Raw genomic sequence first — 6038 nt, forward strand, 5'->3', positions numbered from 1 at the left:
TTTGTGAAGTGTTATGTTTTGTGTTATCACTTTATTTGTCACAATCGCTATATATATATATATATATATATATATATATATATATATATATATATATATATATATATATATATATATATATTAGTGTGGTATAACTATGGAATTGCCTAGAATAGCTATATTGATAAAAGATGTTTAATATTGAAAGTACTGTTATATACGTGAGGAGAAATATTGTGGACTCTGTATTGTGGTGGTAGTGATACGTTATTATATAACTTATAACTGTTGCATAAAACTTATGATCACCAACACAATACACAGTCCACCAAATTCCTCCTCATGCACATACCACTACCTTCAGTATTAGATATCTTTTATCAATATATCGATTCTTGACAATATTGCAGTTATACCACACTAAAACATTATGTTATATTTTATAATGGTTATACCATTCAGGTCTGCACTTTTTTCAGGTATCGGTGTGATCAAGACCTAGTAACGATGTCTAAGAAACGTAAGTGGAACGACGACTACATTCGTTACGGTTTTACCTGTATGACTGAGGCAGATGGAACTCAACGACCACAGTGCATACTCTGCAACACAGTATTTGCAAATGCAAATCTCAAACCATCAAGACTGAATGAGCACTTCAACAATCGGCGTGGAGGCTTAGATGCTGGACAAGACAAAGAGCTTGAAGATCAAGTAGGAACGATTTGATCGTAGTGGTATCCTGTCAAAGCTAGGTTTTGTGCCAGTTGAGATACCTCTGTTGCAAGCATCTCATGAAGTTGCACTTTTGTGTGCAAAGAAGAAAAAACCCACACTATTGCAGAGGAGCTTGTGAAACCTTGTACATTAGAAATGGCAAAAAGAAGCTTAAACTGATACCTCTGCCAAATGACGTTATCCATTCAAGGATTAATGATATGAGTCGAGATATCTTGCAGCAGTTGATAACAGACCTGAAAGCTAGTCCTGTCAAAGTGAGTATTCAGCTGGATGAGTCAACTGACGTTAGTTTTTGCAGTCAGTTGATGGAATTTATTTGGTATGTGAAAGAGAAAGAAGTGGTAGAAGAATTCTTATTTTGTAAACCTCTGAAAGCTACTGCAAAAGCAACAGATGTGTTCAGTCTTGTGAAAGAGTTCTTCTTGGAACATGGAATGACTCTCAACATGTGTGGTTCAGTTTGCACTGATGGAGCCCCTGTCATGCTTAGAAATAAATCAGGCTTTGCTAACCTGGTGAAAAAAGAGGTTCCCCATGAAACTGTCACTCACTGTGCGTTGCATCGTCATGCACTTGTTACAAAGACACTGCCAGAAAAATTGAGGACGTGCAGTGAATCACCGTCTTTTTGCATCTTTTTGTGAAGAAATTGGAGGTGAGCACAGTGTTCTTCTTTACCACACAGAAGTGAGATGGCTTTCCCGTGGTAGAGTAATTACATGTGTCTCTGAACTTCATGAAGAAATTATGCAGTTTCTTAGACATCAAGGCAGTGAAATTGCTGAACATTTTGAAAACAGGGAGTTCATTTTGTCTCTGGCATATCTGGCAGATATATTCACGCACCTCAATGAACTGAATGTCTTTATGCAAGGAACAGCGATGAATATGATAATTGCCTCAGAAAAGTTATCTGCCCTCACCAAAAAGCTTCCAGTGTGGATAAAGCGCATTGAAAGTGGAAAATTTGCAAATTTCCCTTCTCTTGATGAGGCTGCTAGTGCTGAAGAAGAGCTGCCCATTGTGAATGAAGTAAGAGAACATTTGCAAGAACTGATTCAGTCCTTCCAAGGGTATTTTCACCCTGAAGAAGGTTATATGGCACAAAGATGGTTATGGGATCCATTTCTTTACAACCTTGAATCCATGGATGATAATGATATGTGGAGTTGCAGACCAATAACAGAATCCGAATGGAGTTTGAAAAAATGCAACTGGATATGTTTTGGTGTGCACAACTCCAAAAATTCCCACAGTTAGCAGGGAGAGCTTTGGAGGTCCTAGTACCATTTGCAACTAATACTTATGCGAGGCAGGTTTTTCAACGCTCCTACATATCAAAACAAAAGCCAGAAATCGTTTGGATGCAAGTGATGACATGCGTCTGGCACTTTCAAAGAAAGAACCTTGTTTGAACATCATCATTAATGAGAAACAACAGCAAAAGAGCCACTAAAAATGTGTTGGTGCATTATGTAGCATTACTCATAATTACTGATATAATTTCCATTCATTGTATCCTACTAATTGACACTTCATTTGAAATAAAGTACCTTTGTTCAGTAATTAAAAAATCCAATAATTTCTCAGCAAGGTTTGTATCACTAATCTTTTTCATATGTTTGTATGGTATTTATATTAGATGGGGGTACGACAACATTTTCTGAGATATCAAGGGGTATGGGCACTGGAAAAGGTTAACGAACCACTGATTTAGGGGTACCTCCGTTGCTGGAACCCTTGGGCCTCGCCGGATACACAGAAGTTTAAGAACTCCTAATACACAAATTGTGATCAGTATGACGGCTAGCATAACCGCAATCAATGGAATTGTGTAACGTTAATTGAAAAAACTCGTCCTCGTCACTATCCTCCAACGGTGGGATTGTAAGTCTCCACTGTAGGCAGAACTTGTCGAATAGCTGTAGACGCAGGCTGAGCACGTAAACCATCTTAAAACAACTCAGCACGCGCCATTATTCAGCGTCTGCGACCCTCTTCTGTGTATCCAACACCCCCTCGTCGCCAAACTGTAGATTCGATGTTTTCTACTGAAGTAAACGTGGTCACCACTTCGTTGTCAAGGAAATATCCCGTGACGTCCAAGCAAGTGCGACTCGCACCCGCCTCATAGAAGATTGTAGACTCCTGATTTATCCCAGAACATATCCTGAGACAATCCACCGACGACATCTCATCCACTGCAAAGGCGATCCATAGCATCGCCACTCATGTGTAGACTCGACCTCTGGTATTGTAGAACCAAGCCGTTTCCATCGTCACCATCACGTGAAGTTGGGAATTCTCTAAAGTCATCGTGTGTCCGTATTTGAAAAGTCTACATGATCATAAAATGACTAAAGTCTTGCTTCACCACACAAATCTGTCATTAATTAATATACCTAATCTCCTAGTCAATTATTAAAAATTCCTCACAAGTAATCCTATATCTGACAAATATACTATAAAAAAACCCATAATGTCTAACAGCAAAACCCTCTTACTGTTTATAAAATTAACCTCCACGGAATATAATGCTGAACACCTCTTTTATCTAACTCATATACCCCGAAAAATTATACCTTCTGTCTCAAATAGAAATGCTATGTAAATCTTAACCCCAGTTACGACATCTCTCGTAGGAAAAGAAAAAAAAATAATAACAATAATAAGTGAACTTTCCCCATTACAAAACGTACACAGAGAAAAATAAACATATATATATAATCCAACGCTTTCTGCCATAAATGCAGTATGTATCATTACGGAATTTGCTACCACAACGTATCTCATCTACCGGAATCAACCCCTTACATACATCTCCATGGAATGACATAATCAGCATCTCTGAAAACAGTGCAAATCTCCGAGTAATCGACTCCGAAAGAAAATAATCAGCAACCGGACGCATCACAGCATTATCAGCAATAATTCACCTGTGAACACCTCATGTGCTCGAATCGCACTATAGATTTGTCTAGTCGGACTTGTAACTTCAGAAATCATTATTCTCCAAATAGCCCCAAAAATTCTATACTAACATAATATATCCACATTTCACAAAATTATCCCTAGGATATCACCAAAGGTACCCAAAAATTGTTCTTAAAAACATAACTCACCCATGATACTACCACATGTATATAAAACCACATAACCACCTCGTCGGGATATAAACCACAGAAAACCACCTATTATATACCGCAATCTACCCACTATAACCACTGGTGCAATAAAATACAACCTCTTCACCGAAACCCATAAAACCCCAATAACTACCTCTTGGCTCGTAAAAGCTCAGATCACAGCACAAAAAAAATATAACCACAAGAAAAACTACCCCCAAAGATTATAGCCACCAAAAAATAAAACTCGGCCCCAAAATCTGCCAGCCCCCAAAAAAACCCACAAAAATTCAGCTCCAAAACCCCATACACACAGGAATTATCATATGTTTATCATCACGTTTCTCAGCTTTAACAGAAATTCGCCATATTTTCAAACCAACTTTCCACGTAAAATATTGACCTCAGAATCTTATGCCAAAACGCTGCAGTTTGCGCATGACAGGAAAAAATAGTAGAAGAAATGAAAGAGAAAAAAACATTAAACACATTTCACCATCAATTTGCAAAAGCCAGACAAAAAAATGCAATTGCGCGACAATATATGAATCACCACAACCAGTTCTTTTTAGTTTTGATATATGTGTTAATTTCGACCGTCCTGTTTTTTCCAATCTTTTCCTCAATGACTCTAAAAGGACCTTCAAATTTCGGGACTAATTTGTAGTTCAGCTCGTTTCTCACGTTGATTTTTAAAAATACCTTGTCTCCGACATTGATCTTGGGATCAGATGTTTAACTATTACTTCTCTCTACCATCTATTTAGTCACGGCTTTGAGATTACAGCTGAGACAAGCATGTCTCTCTCTCGCTGTAGACATCAATGATTCAATCGTTTCCTCCCCATGATGAGGTATAGTTAGCAGATCAAATGTGCCTCGTGCTGGGCAACCAAACAAAGCTTCAAATGGAGACATTTTAATGGAATCACTAACCATAGTGTTAATACTATGTCTAACAATATCAATATATCTGTCCCAATTCTTATCATTACCACCTACAGTCTTCCAGAGAGCTTCGAGCACTTTCCTGTTCACTCGTTCACACAAACTATTAGCTTCAGGTCTGTATGGAATAATTGTTACTTTCTGTATCCCCATGACTTCCGCTAAACACTCCAAAGTTTTGTTCTTAAATTCTCTGCCATTGTCGGTCAATAGAACCTCGGGTGAGCCGTATCTGCAAATGATACCATTGAAAAATGCTATAACTACTTCTTCAGCCGTTTTATGCTTAAGTGGGAACATTTCTACTATCCTTGTAAGTTCATCTATTATTACTAACAAGTACTTATTCGCATATCTGGACTCACAAAAATTTCCCAGGATATCCATATGTATTCTCTGAAAAGGTCTACTAGGTGTTGGATATGACCCTAATTTGCATGAAGTTATCCTTGCAGGTTTGCATGCATTGCATACTGTACAGTTTTTCACAAAATTTTCCACATCTTTCCCCATGTTTTTCCAAATGTTTTTAGCACGAACCTCATTATACGTTTTTTCTATCCCCAAGTGCGGACTACCGAACCTGCACTGTACTATATCCAAAACCATTGGAATTAAGACTTTCGGAATTACGATCTGTGTCATATCTCCTTTACTTTCACTGGTTCTCAATTTATATTTAATTTTCCTAACCAATAGATTACCTTCTAACTCTAAACCCAAAAAACGCAACTTATAACGTTTCCTGACTAATTACCCTCTAAGAAACGCTTTTGTGTCTGTCAGAATCTCGTCTTCATCTTGTCTTTGCTCTATGAGAGCCATATTCCATTGTATAGACTCGCTAGTGACTTACGCAACTTGAAATCCTTCCATATAAAAACTTCTACTAAGGGCATCTGCAACTACATTTAATTTGCCTTCTATATATTTGAGCTTTGCATCAAAATCTCTGATAGTTAGAAACCATCGAGCTCTTTTAGGCGACAAATCAGGATTATTAAAAGGATCTAATAATGGCTTGTGGTCTGTAAGGAATTCTTTATTCCCCATCAGTAGCATTTCAAAATGAACCAAGCTTGACACTATTGCAAAGGCTTCTTTATCTATGGTAGCCATTGATCTCTCATTGCTGCCCTTTGTCCTGAACTTCCTGCTATAAAAGGCTATGGGATGGAATTTCCCATCAAACTTTTGCATAAGGCAAGCACATATACCCTCCTGGCTGGCACCGGTTACTAATGT

The 6038-nt window shown here is 37.9% G+C and overlaps 1 pseudogene; it reads left to right on the top strand.

Moving 5' to 3' along the window:
- The first annotated feature begins 461 nt into the window (after positions 1-461).
- On the top strand, positions 462-2176 carry LOC135209356 (protein FAM200C-like; annotated as a pseudogene).
- Positions 2177-6038: the final 3862 nt, after the last annotated feature.

This window comes from Macrobrachium nipponense, chromosome 37, assembly GCF_015104395.2.
Source record: "Macrobrachium nipponense isolate FS-2020 chromosome 37, ASM1510439v2, whole genome shotgun sequence".
Lineage (NCBI taxonomy): Eukaryota > Metazoa > Arthropoda > Malacostraca > Decapoda > Palaemonidae > Macrobrachium > Macrobrachium nipponense.